At 46.5% G+C, this 14671-nt stretch overlaps 1 long non-coding RNA gene across 1 annotated transcript in view; it reads right to left on the reverse strand.

Moving 5' to 3' along the window:
- Window positions 1-7840: 7840 nt before the first annotated feature.
- Window positions 7841-14671, reverse strand: part of LOC137755231 (uncharacterized) — a 36265-nt gene continuing 29434 nt past the window's right edge. Inside the window, exon 2 of the long non-coding RNA XR_011071981.1 lies at window positions 7841-8181. This is a non-coding gene — a long non-coding RNA (uncharacterized lncRNA). The remainder of the gene's footprint in view (window positions 8182-14671) is intronic.

Genomic DNA, 14671 nt, shown 5'->3' on the forward strand with positions numbered 1-14671 from the left:
CATCCATGAGCATGAAACACAAGAGCTGTTTAACGCCACTTCCCTGCCCAAGCCCACCTGTACCACCACCGCATATTTACATCCTTGGTCTGCTGTTGGCCATCAGGCAGAAAGCCCATCTGAACAGTAAAGAGACAGAGCCCTGATGATATTGCTTGAGCTCCTGAAGCCAGCCATACCTGAAGCCAGCTATATCTCTGTTGTGGGTTGAACGGTGTCCTCCAAAAAGAAATGTTGAAGTCCTGGGAATTCCCTGGTGGCGCAGTGGTTAAGACTCCAAGCTCCCAATGCAGGGGGCCCGGGTTCGATCCCTGGCCAGGGAACTAGATCCCACATGCGTACTGCAACTAAGGAGACGGGGAGCCATAACTAAGGAGCTCGCCGGCCGCAACTAAGACCTGGTGCAACCAAATAAATAAATATTAAAAAAATGATAATAATTAAACAATTCCTTAAAAAAAGAAAAAAGAAATGTCGAAGTCCCAACCCCTGGCACCTGTGAATGTGACTTTATTTGGACATAGTTTCTTTGCAAATATAATCAAGTTAAGATGAGGATGTATGGGTGTCCTTGTAAGAAGATGGGGTCCTTACAGGAAGAGGAGAAGAGATCTAGAGACAGACACATAGGGAGGATGCCATGTGATGATGGAGCAGAGATTGGAGTGATGTGTCTACAAGCCAAGGATTGCTGGTGATACCAGAAGCTGAGAAAAGAATAGAAGAGAATTTCCCCTAGAGCCTCCAGAGAGGGAGAGAGCTTCCAGAAGGAAGTAACCTTGTTGATACCTTGACTTCAGACTTCTACCCTCCAGAACTGTGAGGGAATGTTTCTGTTGTTTTATGCCACCCAGACTGTGGTGATTTCTTAGGGCAGCTGAGAAGGAAACCTACACTATTCCTATGTTTCTCCTTTACTCTCACACTTCTGCCAAACTCACGATACTTCTGACCCCTGATGCATGAGGGCTTCCCCACACCAAGCAATTCTCTGACACCGGCGAGGTGTCCTACAATTCAACTCAGTTCTGACACTGTCTACCTGGAGAAAGCATCAGATTCCACAGGTTAAGGGCTCAGTCCTACAAGACTGTCCCCACCCCGACTTCGGATACCAATTTCAAGTCCAGGCTGTCACCTGAGCTTCTAACCAACTGGCTATAGGCCAGAGGTTCCAATGACTCCCTCCTTGAGTTAGATTAATTTGCTAGAGTGGCTCACAGAACTTAAACATTTTACCTCCTAGATTACTGGTTTATTATAAAAGGACATAACTCAGGAACAGCCAGATGGAAGAGATGCACAAGGCAAGTGGGGAAAGGGCTCAGAGCTTCCATGCCCTCTCCAGGCAGCCACACTACCAGAACCTTCACGTGTTCACCAACCCAGCTTTCCAAACCCCGTCCTTCCGGGATTTTATGGAGGCTTCATTATGTAGGCATGAGTGATTAAATCATCAGCCATTGGTGACAGGACTCAATCTCTAGCTCCTCTCTCCTCCTTGGAGGTCAGGGGTGGGATGGAAAGTTCCAAACTTCTAGTCACACAGTTGGTTCCCCTGTCAACCAGCCCCCATCCTTAGGTGACTTAGGGGCTTTCCAAAGGTCACCTCATTAACGCAACAAGACACCTTTTATAGCTCTCATCGCTTAGGAAATTCCAAGGGTTTTAGGAGCTCTGGGCCAGGAACTGGGATGGAGACCAAATATATACTTCTTATTATAAATCACAATATCACAGCAGCCCTAGGAAACTAATATACCTTCTCATTTTTTCCCCGTTTTGTGAGCCAATGAATTCCCTGGTTGCTTAAGCAAAATGTTTTCTATTACTTACAGCTAAAGTCCTGAATAACACGTATTACCTAGTCTATGCGCTAAGGATGCAAATGCAAATTAGACCCTGTTCTTATTTTTTTTTAAATAGGTTTTTCTTAGGTTATTTTTGCAGCATTCAATCCCACTCCCCATATTTAATATAAAGTATATAATAGAGGGTTTTTTTGTTTTTTTGGATTGTTGTTTCCTAAACCAAAAGTTGACTAGCCAATTCATTCACTTCATTCAGCAAATATTGTGCGCTCATCAACTACGGAAAGCACAGTTTAGTGATAAATCAGTCAAACTATCCCCAGCGTTGCTTTTTTTCTTTCTTCCCACCCCATCCTTCTGGGCACCTCTACCCCAAACCACCAATCTGTTCTCTGTAACTATGAGTTTGTGGGTTTTGTTTGTTTGTTTTTAGATTCTACATGTAAGAGCGATCACACCGTGTTTACCTTTCTCTGTCTTACTTCACTTAGCACAATGCCCTCAACGGCCATCCATGTTGTGTCAGATGGCAAGATTTCATTCTTCTTTTTTATGGCTAAATAATATTTCATTATATATATATATGCACCACAATTTTTTTCATCCATTCACCCATTGAGTTGTTTACTTGGGTTGTTTCCATATCTTGGCTATTGTAAACAATGCTGCAAGTATCTGGGGGTGCAGATATATTTTCGACTTAGTGTTTTCATTTCCTCTTGATAAATACCCAGAAGTGGAATTGCTGGATCATATAAGTAGTTCTATTTTTAATTTTTTGAGGAACCTCCATACTGTTTTCCACAGTGGCTGCACCAATTTACATTCCCACCAACAGTGCACAAGGGTTCCCTTTTTTCCACATCCTTGTCAATACTTATTATTTCTTGTCTTTTTGAAAATAGCCACTTTGACAGGTGTGAGGTGATATCTCATTGTGGTTTTGGTTTGTATTTCCTTGATGATTAATGATGTTGAGCATCTTTTCATGTACCTGTTGGCCATCTGCATGTCTTCTCTGGAAAAATGTCTATTCAGATCTTCTTCCCATTTTTAATTGTTTGCTTGTTTGTTTTTTGCTATTGAGTTGTATGAGTTATTTACATATTTTGGATATTAGTTCCTTATCAGTATATGATTTACAAATATTTTCTCCCATTCAGTAGGTTGCCTTTTCATTTTGTTGACGGTTTCCTTTGCTGTGCCGAAGCTTTTTAGTATGATGTAGTCCCACTTACTTATTTTTACTTTTGTTGCTGTTGCTTTTGGTATCAGATTAAAAAAATAATTGTCAAGATCTATGTGCAAGAGATTACCACCTATGTTTTCTTCTAGGAGTTTTATGGTTTCAGGTCTTACATTCAACTCTTTAATCCATTTTTGAGTTAATTTTTGTGTATGGTATAAGATAGTGGTGGAGTTTCATTCTTTTGCATGTGGCTGTCCAGTTTTCCCAGCACCATTTATTGAAGACACTATTCTTTCTCCACTGTATATTTTTAGCTCCTGTGTCATAAATTAACTGACCATATATGTTTGGGTTTATTTCTGGGCTCCCTATTCTGTTCCATTGATCTATGTATCTGTCTGTATGCCAATGCCATACTGTTTTAATTACTATCACTTTGAATGTGGTTTGAAATCAGGGAGCATGATGCCTCCAACTTTGTTCTACTTTCTCAAGATTGCTTTGGCTGTTTGGGTTTGTTTTTGTGTGTGTGTGTGTGTGTGTGTGTGTGTGTGTGTGTGTGGTTCCATACAGGATTATTTGCTCTTTTCTTTGAAAAATACCATTGGAATTTTTCTAGGGATTGCACTGAATTATGTTGAGGTACTTTCCCTCTTTACCCACCTTGTTGAGAGTTTTTATCATAAATGGACATTGAATTTTGTCAAATGCCTTTTCTGCATGTCCCTACCTTTGAGTCATCCATTCTGTGGCACTAAGCCCAGCATCACCTAACATCACTGTGGCCAAAACCAGTGAGAAGGACAAGAAGAAACCCAAAGCCATAATGGGAAGGCAATTTCTTACCCCTGATTAATGAAAGTAATTTATCTCAAGCACAGTTCAGACTCTGATCAAAAATGCTAATGGCAGCTTCCCTGGTGGTGCAGTGGTTAAGAATCCGCCTGCTAATGAAGGGGACACGGGTTCAAGCCCTGGTCCGGGAAGATCCCACATGCCGCGGAGCAACTAAGCCCGTGCGCCACAACTACTGAGCCTGAGCTCTAGAGCCCGCGAGCCACAACTACTGAAGCCCGTGTGCCACAAGTACTGAAGCCCGCGCGCCTAGAGCCCGTGCTCCTCAACAAGAGAAGCCACTGCAATGAGAAGCCCATACACGGCAACGAAGGGTAGCCCCCGCTCGCCACAACTAGAGAAGGCCCACGCGTGGCAACGAAGACCCAACACAGCCAAAAATTTAAAAAAAAAAAAAAAAAAAAGTGCTAATGGCTTCCCATCCCATACAAGATAAAGGCCAAACTCCTTAGCCAGGCATTCAGGGCGCCAGTCTGTATTTCCATTACCTCCCACTAAATTTGGCTCTTTCCTCTTCTCTACCTCCTTTGCCCCAGCCATATCGAATTACTGATTATTCCCCAAGGACATCATAGGCTTTCCAAAGTTGTTACGTTCACTCATAGTGGCTCTGTCTACACATAGCCCTTTCCTCCATTTCAAAGTCCTACCCATCTATATTGGTTTCCTGGGGCTGTCATAATAAATTACTACAAACTGGGTGGCTTAAACCGACAGAAATTTATTCTCTCATGCTTCTGGAGGCTGGCTATACGTCTGAAATCAGGGTGGCAGCAGGGCCACGCTCCCTCTGAAGGCTCTAGGGGAGGATGCTTCCTTGCCTCTTTCTAGCTTCCGGTAGCTGCAATAATCATCAGCATTCCTTGGCTTGTAGCCCATCACTCCAATCTCTGCCTCTGGTGTCGCAGAACATCCTCCCCGTCTGTGTCTGTGTCCAAATTTCCCAAGAGGACACCAGTGACTGGATGGGGACCCAACCTAATTCAATATGATCCCAAATCATAACTTGATCACACCTGCAAAGACCCAATTTCCAAATAAGGTCACATTCACAGGTATGGGGGTTAGAACATGAATAAATCTTTTCGGGGAACATCACCCTTCAAAGCCCAGCTCAAGTGCCACTTCTTGCAGGAAGCCCTCATCATCTGCCTACAGCATGAATGCCTAGTACTCCCGAGCTCTGTGAAGCCTTATCACATTTGGCCCTGCAGTACAGACCCTTGTAAACTTACTGCCACTCGTGAACAACAGGACTAGGATTCTGTCTGTACCATCCAAAGACCTCGGGCAGTGCCTGTTTCACTCGTCAGAAAATAACCTATAAATGTCTGTCATTTTGAATTGAACTGATAAGGAGAAGAGCGATAAGGGAGAGAGTAGCTGTAGGGCGCATGCTGGAATGGCTTTTAAGCCATTAAAAGAAAGAGAATAAAGTTAAATCTGTCCTAATAAGAACTGAAAGGTGATCACAAGTCTTGCGATTCCTCTTCTGCAGCTCCTCTGCCTCAGTGCCCCACTTGCAACAATCAGAGTTTTGGTCTCTTGCATGCTCTAGATCAGAGGGCTTTGAAAGGCTCGGAGGGGCCGAGAGGAGTCTTTGAGACCCAAGAATGGCCCCTGTCCAGTGGCTGCAGTGGCCTCGAGGCTCCAGGACAGTGAAAAATCCCCCTCCCTATGATTCCATGACAGCCTCCAGCCACAGACTCTTGACTGCCCAATCTAAAACCCCAAATCCAACACACACCAGGAAGACCTCCTGTCTCCCGCTGGGGCAGTCTGGGTCCCCAAGGTGCTGCACGGAAAACTGGTGGCCAGTAACCAGCCCAGATAATACTGATCCCAATACTAAGAGGAAACAGCCCGGCTGGCCCAGAGCCCGGCCTCGCTCCCTCCGTGGTCTCAGCACTTGACAGAAGCGGAGCTATTGCAGTCTGCTTGGAGACAAGAATAACATTGCAGTGTCCTAGTCATCCTGAAATAGCTGAGGAATGATCGCCCAATACCCTGACGCCTGTCTTTCGGGAGAGACTTTCAGAAATAGCCCAGTAAAACACAGCTTTACTTATTCCTCTTCGTTAGAATGTTTCAGACACCAAATCAGGCTTTGGGGCCTGGGTTCCAGCAATCTCTTTGTTAGGGTTCCTCTCTGGTGTTTTGGTAGTTCTTGCTGAATTGGGCAGCTGATGTAGGGACTCTTCCTAAATCAGGGTCTGCGAGCAACTGGCCTCCTTAGCAAAAGTCCCCAAAAATTCAAGAGGAAAAGAAAGTACTAAGAACAGTCCTTATAGAGCACTTCCATGGCCTGGTCAAGCACTATTTTAAGCAGTTTATATAGGTAGGTAGGTACTGCAGTAGACGGTATTATTGTCCCAAATATTCTCTGCCCTTCCTTATGGGAGAATTATCTCTCCCCACCCTGTTGACATCATGCTCAGCCAAGGAAATGTAAACAGAGGCGACAGATGCCATTTTTAAGAACGAGCCTTGGGAATTCCCTGGTGGTCCAGTGGTTAGGACCCTGTGCTCTCACTGCCGAGGGCCTGCGTTCAATCCCTGGTCGGGGAACTAAGATCCCACAAGCCTCGCGGGTGCGGCCAAAAAAAAAACGAGCCTTAAGAGCCATTGCATGGATCCACCATCAACCACTCTTTTCCTGCTGCCCTAACACCAGCCATGTCTCAGAAAAGGGCTGCTCCTTCAGTATGGTCCCAGGGGGAAGAGCCAAAGCCAACCTGTGATAGACATGTGATATGAGCAAGAAATAAACCTTTGTTAGCGTAGGCCACTTAGTCTTTGGAGCTGCTTGTCATTACAGCACAACTTAGCCTAAGCTATTAACCTCATCCCCCTTTCACAAATGAGGGAATCAAGGCACCCAGAGATTGTGCACTTTGCCCGAAAATGCCTTGTTGTTTCTTTCAACACTCCTTTAGCTGGCAAGATCCCCGTGTATGCTCTGTTGTTCTTCGTTTCCCATGGAGGTAATTAAGAATAAACAGCAGATCACTTGATCCCCCATAGGTAGAAGAGACTAGGTCGATAGACTAAAAAACATAACTGGTTATTGAGTGAGCTGGACTCATTGGTATGCAGAGCAGGAAACAACTTTGTTCCACACCATCGTCTTTCAGGAATTAAAACGATTTCGTCATTAGAGATTTTAAAACTGAGATCAAAACTCCAATCTCTCAACCACTGGAAAGCTTCTCTCCTGTCCCACATTTGGAGATTTGCAACGGGGAAGGGGGTCATGGGTGGCTGCTGATTTTCCTCCTTCACCCTTTCCCCACTCAACTGACTGCCTCAGGCTCTTGCAGAATTAGGGTTGGGGAGGGATGGGATGGGAAGGATAAGAGACAGAAGAAGTCTTACTCGGCTTTAGTGCCCTCTGGGCGTGGCAGGTGGTCAAATGCTTATGAATTCCCCAGAGTCATATCCCACGGCACCGCTTTCTGGCCCAGGTAATATACTACCTGGCTAACCACTTAGGACCAGTTTCTGCATCCAACCTCTTCCTGCCGGGGGCGGAAGACCCACTCACACGGAATACGGCTTTACTGAGATATAGTTGGCCTACAATAAACTATACATCCTTAAAAGTGCACTACCGATAAGTTTTGACTTTTGAAGAGGCCCACTGGACCAGAAATCAAGATAATGAACATTCCATGGTTCCCAAAAGTTTCCTTGAGGCCCTCAGTGATTCCTCGCTCCCGTCCCTCCCCCATCCCCAAGCAACGCTCATCTGCTTTCCGGCACTAGAGGTAAATTGGCATTCTCTCGAACTTTATATAAATTGCATCATACAGTATGTACTCTTTGTTTTTTTGGTTGGGCTGCTTTCACGCGGCATCATTCTCTTGAGCTTCATCACGGAGTTCCTCTTGCAGAGAACTGAAGCCTGGCCACTGCCCACAGGTGCACAGGGCCCGTGGGAAAGTCCACTCCCCCGCGTCCTGACACACAACGCGAGCGCAGCCCGTTCCCAGGAAGCTGCCCTGAGCTGCTCCACCTTTATTTTCCAGGTGTGGCAGGTTCCAGTGTGAGGCCACTCCGGGGGGACACGGGCCAGGCACCTCCGCTTGGGAAAGGGAAGGGCACCCCCTCCTCACCTTTGTACCCCGTGATTTTGGGGAAACCCTCCCTTTCCAGTCTCCTTGTGGACACTTCAGCCCCCCCTTGCACAGCCTCCAGTGGCTGAGGCTCTGAGGCCCTGATCAGTTTGGGGGAATCACTTTGCTGAGTTCTGCACAGATGATCTGGAGCCTTTCCTGAGAATACGTGGGCGCCTAACATCCTCTGTTCTCATCGCGGGGGCCTCAGCTGAAACACAGACAACAGGAAAAGTTGCACGTTAATACCAAGTGTATAATCACTTGCGATGTTAAAGGACACCCTTGCATAGAAATGTTCCTATAAGGGTTCTGTACCCAGTTCCAGCGTGGGTGTGTTTGCGGGGCGGGAGGGGCTCCCCACACCAACAAGCAGTTCTCCGACACCAGCTGGGCGCCCTACAAATCTACTCAATTCTGACACTATCTACATGGAGACAGCGTCCAATTCCACAGGTTAAGGGCTCAGTCCCACAAGACGGCCCCCTCCCTCACAACTTCAGACGCCAATCGAGAGAGCCCAGGTTATCAGCTCTGTGCTTCTGATCGACCAGCTATAGATTGGAGGTTCCAATGACCTCCTCCTTGGGTTTGATTAACTTGCTGGAGCGGCTCACAGAACAGAAACATTTTACTTACGAGATTACCAGCTTATTATAAAAGGTATGTGGATGAGAAATGTCACCTGCCATATCAGTAAACAAAGTATGTGGCAGGCGATCAAGCCACCAGCCCCTGCAGCCGCCCAACTCTGCACCCTGAGGGGATTCAGGAAGGAGAAAAGCAGGATACTGACCCTAGATAGTTAAGGTGCATATCAAAGGAATGATTTCAAGAAGCCCAGACTCCTGCATCTTCCCATACACAGAAAGGCGCTAAATGCATTAACTTGATGTCTGCTTTCTTTCGTTAACAGTAATCTTTTGATGTTCCAACTACTTGGGTTTTTGTTGCAAAAACTCCTATGTATCCTGGCTCCCCCCTTACCTCTTCGGACCAGTCCCTCACAGCTAACTCAGAGGCTGCCTCCCGGACTTAAGTCCTCAGAAAGTCCGCCGAATAAAACATAATCCTCAGCTTTAGGTTGTACGGTTTTTTTTTTTCATTTGACAGCTATAACTCAGGAACAGCCAGATGGAAGGAAGAGATGTAGAGGGCGAGGTGTGTGGGAAGGTGTGTGGGGAGCTTCCGCGCCCTCTCCAGGCATAACTCTCCCAGACCCTCCACCTGTTCACCAAACCGAAAGCTCCCCAAAGCCTCTCCTTTTGGGTTTTTATGGAGGCTTCATTACAGAAGCTTGATTGATTCAATCACCGGCCACTGGTGATGGCTTCACCAGCCCCGCCCTTCTCCGGAGGTCAGGGGGGTGGGACTGAAAGTTCCAACCCTCTAATCACGTGGCTGGTTCTCCCAGCAACCAGCCCCAGCTCTAGGTGTTTTCCAAGAGTCTCCCCATTGACATAACAAGAGACACCTGATCATGCTATTCACAGGCAATGCTAAGGGTTTTAGGAGCTCTGTGCCACAAATGGAATCAAAGACCAAATACACATTTCTTACTATGAATCACAACATCAGAGGCTCCAACCCTGATGCCTCAAGTTGAATTTGTGACCCAAGTATCCCAGACGTCATCAGCTGATAGTATTCATGCTGTCCCAATCACAGTAGCCAGGGGCCCTAGCCTCCTTGACCACACTTACCAGGATCCTCTGCAAGTTTTCTAGAACTCCAGACGAAATGCCCACAAGACCTACACATCTGTCCTGACTCCACTTTCACCTCCATCAGCCCTGAGATCCTGGGTAACTCCCTCACTCCCCTCTCCCCAAGGACCCCCTCCCCTCCCACCCCCCTCTAAAGCCTGACTCCTCTGGCAATGACGAGCTCTCCTAGCCCGTCTGGCTCACCCCAGCAGGGCACAGACCTCTTCCTCAAGTGCCCCTAGCAAGGCTAAGCCAGACTTCTTTCACATGTAATACCGGAAACTTGGAGGCAACAGGAAAGATAGCATGGAGGGTCTTCCCAGAGGTTCCTTGCTTAGGGTTGCCAGATTTAGAAAAATATAGGCTGCCCCAGTTAACTTCCAATTTCAGAAAAACAACAAGTAATTTTCTAGTGTCAGTGTGTCTTGTGCAATATTAAGAACCATGCAATAGTCGAGACATACTTACGGCTAAGATAGTATTTGTTGTTTACCTGAAATGCAAATTTAAGCGGGCGTCCAGCATTTTCTCTGGCAACCCTGCCGCCTTCTGGTGTCCTTCAGTTGCCCTTGACGTGTTGTCCTTCGCAGAATTCGACTTCCCTCCCACCATGGGAGTATCCTGAATAAACCCTCCCTTTCCAGGGTCTAGGCTTTTCCTTCCTCAAACCTCAATGCACAAGCAGCAGTTTTCCCCTAGGAGAATCTAGAGTTCCTCCCAAGTCCCTATTTTTTTTTTTTAAATAAATTTATTTTCTTTATTTATTTTTGGCTGCGTGGGGTCTTTGTTGCTGCGCGCCGGCTTTCTCTAGTTGCGACGAGCGGGGGCTACTCTTCGTTGCGGGGCGCGGGCTTCTCATTGCGGTGGCTTCTCTTGTTGCGGAGCACAGACTCTAGGTGCACGGGCTTCAGTAGTTGTGGCGCATGGGCTCAGTAGTTGTGGCGCACGGGCTTAGTTGCTCCACGGCATGTGGGATCTTCCCGGACCGGGGATCGAACCCGTGTCCCCTGCATTGGCAGGCGGATTCTTAACCACTGTGCCACCAGGGAAGCCCCCAAGTCCCTATTTTGGATCCCAGGATGACTGATCAGGGGAACAACCATTCCTTGCAGGGGAAACCCCACCCACACCCAGAAGAATGGGGTCTTGCCCTTTGCCCCCAAAAGGGCATCAGAACAATACACTGGAGTTGGAGTCAGCACATTTCCTAAGGTCTTAGGTTGCATGGTTGTTCTAGAATAACCTGGCCTGGGGGAATATCTGTGGGAGCGTCCAGGTGGCCTCAGGCCGTGCCCGTCTAGCTGCCTTTAGGGGACTCAGTCAGCCTGCAGTGAAGATAAGGCTCCAGGCAGCTTTCCTGGACCTTCCGATAACTGCTCCTAGTCTTGGACAAGACCCCATCACACATCTTTCCAGAAGAAACAATAATTTTAGAAACATCCATGATGCAGCTCCGCCCACGGGAAGACACTCATTTACATTATCTTACAGAGAAGCAAACCTCCCCAGCCAGAACAGGGTAACACGGCTACTTTACAGAATCAAAGGCCTATTAAAGGCTTTCCTCTAAATCAAGGCCAAAATCCCGGCCTCTACTTAAACAAGAGGACAGCTTGTGCATTTAAACTGTTGGGTTTTCCTACACAGAACCACCAAACTTTCAAAAAATCTAGTTTGGTCTTAGCCGAGACCTCACCCAATCCTCCAGCCCTGTACACACCACTAGTGACTCATCCAATGGATAGATTTTAAATCTCTGAACATCTTGCTAGGTTTTTTTTTGGTTCAAAACACAGTGATACTTCAATTATGCAGCTCTGCTGGCACCAAATTCTTCAAAAACAAATGAGTTTTCCAGATAACTGAAGCTTATCTTTACAAAAATCAATACTTTGTTGACTTTAGTCATTTTGATTGGAATCTGTCAAAAATGTCACAGCACAGTTCCATGTCTGCTTTTTTTAGGTTTCCGTCTCCTTTGTCCTCGAGGTACCAGATGGTTTAACACTGCTGCTAACACGTCTGTCTGTAGCGGTTCCCTCCCAGGTCTTGACTCGCTGTTGAGAAGGATCTGCTAAAAAAGAGTGAATAGCATTTCCAGGTCTAAAGGCTTTTCTCACAAATAAAGCTCTTGTCTTTAGTGTGGGATTTTGTGAAGGTTATTCCAGAGGCTTGGAGGGTTTTGTTTTGCTTTGTGGCTTAATTTTAGATTTTCTTCATTCTGAAAGGTTAAGATTTCTTCCCTTCTGGATCAGTGAGATGGATGTTATTATCATGAAATCTGCAAGTTCCTTTAGAACAAGCTATAAAAGTTAGAGCCGTTGCTAAGCAAACCAGGCAAAGCTTGCTTAATGTATAAACCTGGCTATTATATTTAAAATTCAAGTAGCAGCCAGAGATTCCTAATGGGAGAGGGAAGACTGTTTTTGAAGAAGAAAGTGGAAAATTGCTCCTCTGTCGTGGGACAGGGGAGCTTCTGAGGTTCATCATTTGTAGCCCACAGACACATTTCTGTGACTACTCTTTCTTTTCTGTTTCTAATGGTAGAAGAAAAGGAAAGCCACTCTTCCAATAGGAAAGTGAAGAGGAAATACGGGCAGCTCTCTCTTCCCTCCTAGCAGTTTGGTTGATTGAGTTGAAAGAGCAGAGGAAGGCCACAGCTGTGACACCAGCTCTAGAGACGGAAAGGACAACTCGGAGATAGAGATCCTGAAGCAAGAAGGTGAGGATAAGAGCTAAATATCCTTTTCCCCCACCAAAGGAAACAGGTTTAAAAAAGATTAAAATGTTGAGATTGAAGGACAAAGACATTTAATTGTCCGTAGCTGCACACCATCTCTTTTCCGGACCGGGCCCTTCCCCCGCCCCCCACCCCCCATCCTGGTGCCAGATCACATGGGAGGGAGACCAAGTTAAGTCAGAGAATCTGAGACTTCAAGAGATCGTCCAGTTCATCATACTCAATTAACCGCTGCAGAATCTAAGGCCCACAGAGGTCCTCATCAGGGAGGAATGTGAGTTCGAACTCCTAACCCAGGATGTTTTCCCGCTGCCATCAGCCACGGTAGGAACATCCCTGGAAACTTCGGGAATTTTCTCACTTAAACAGTGCTCCCTCAGAGCTATAAAGAGCAATGTTTCAAAAGTGTCTTCCACAGAACACCAGTCCAAGAGATGCTCTGGCAATTCCACATCTGGGTATCTACCCCACAGAACTGAAAGCAAGGACTCAAACGGGTATTTGCACACCCCTGTTCACAACGGCCAAAAGGTGGAAATAACCCCAGTGTCCACAGATAGATGAATGGATAAACAAAATGCATATACATACAGTCTATACATACAACAGGGTAATATTCAACTTGAAAAGGACAGAGAGTCTGACACCTGCTACGACACGGATGAATGCTAAGCGAATATGTTAAGTGAAATAAGCCGGTCACAAAAGGACAAATACTGTGTGATTGCACTTATATGGTGTATCTATCTATCTATCTATCTATCTATCTATCTATCTATCTATTTATTTATTTGGCTACGTTGGTCTTCGTTGTGGTACACGGGCTTATCATTGCGGTGGCTTCTTTTGTTGCGGAGCACGGGCTCTAGGCGCGTGGGCTTCAGTAGCTGTGGCTCGCAGGCTCAGTAGTTGTGGCTCACGGGCTTAGTGGCTCCTCGGCATGTGGGATCCTCCTGGTCCTGGGATCAAACCCTCATCCCCTGCATTGGCAGGCGGATTCTTAACCACTGCACCACCAGGGAAGTCCCTATATGGTGTATCTAGAGTAGTCATATTCATAGAGACAGAACGTAGGGTGGTGGTTGCCAGGGGCTAGGGGGAGAGGGAATGGGGAGTTACTGTTTAATAGGTACAGAGTTTCCATTTGAGAACAGATGGAAAGGTTCTAGAGATGGATGGTGGGGTAAGTCTGTGGTATGTATATTTCACCACACACACACACACACACACACACACACACACACACACACAAAAGAGATACTCCACTAATCAGTGGTATCACCAAACAAACCAGTCCAAGATCTGAATTCTACCCCTTCCAGCCCCCCTCACACACAGCCTCAGCCCTGGCAAGTCAGTGCACATTCAATAAAAGACTCCGAGAAGTCCTAAATCAAAGACGGTTTGATTCGATTTAATCAAGCACTTCCTCCACTGAATACAGACCCTTTTTATTTTCACGGAGTGCTATTAATAGCCCACATCCTTAGTGCACACTCGGGAAATGCTGATAAAGAGCTTCGTTCTGCTCAAAGCACTTCTTCTGTCGATACCTCACTGGATGCTGCCGGCAGCCTACAGACAGACCCTGACAGTTAGACCTCAGTAATACTTATTGACTATTTGACAATCAATGAGCTTATTAATTGTCCCCATTCTACTGATGAAGAAACTGGGGCTCTGAAAAGTCAAGCCCTGGCTCAAGGCCTCACAAAGCTACTCTGCCAATATCAGTGGCAGAGTGGGGCCAGACCCCCCCCCCCCCCGCCCCAAGTCCCTAAACCCTGGTCTGGAATGTGTCCCCCAACCCCTGTGCTGATCTCCTGCTGCCTCTCCTGGGTGCCAGCGTGTGGGCAAGTTCATGGAAGAAATTCAGAGCTCCAGGGCTGCTGGATGGCAGGTGGGGACACCAAGGGAGGCAGAAGCACTCAGGAACTCAGTTCCTGACATCTCAGAGTCCTTAATGCCAGAGCTCCCAGCTTCCATCTCCTTTCTCTCTTCCTTTCTCCAAAACAGGGCTGGGGGTGGTTAGAGATATCCCATTCCCTACAGCAATTCCGGACTTTTCCTGGTATAAGACTCATCTGGGGTACCATTAAAATACAGCTTCAAATGAAGTAAGTCAGAGAAAGACAAATGCTGTATAATCTCACTCATGTGTGGAATCAAACAAAACAAAACAAACATGAAGAAAGAGATCACATTTGAGGTTTGCCAGAGGAAGGGAGTGGGGGTGGGGGAATTGGGTAAAGGTA

This window comes from Eschrichtius robustus, chromosome 20 (assembly GCF_028021215.1).
Source record: "Eschrichtius robustus isolate mEscRob2 chromosome 20, mEscRob2.pri, whole genome shotgun sequence".
In the NCBI taxonomy this organism is placed as follows: Eukaryota; Metazoa; Chordata; class Mammalia; order Artiodactyla; family Eschrichtiidae; genus Eschrichtius; species Eschrichtius robustus.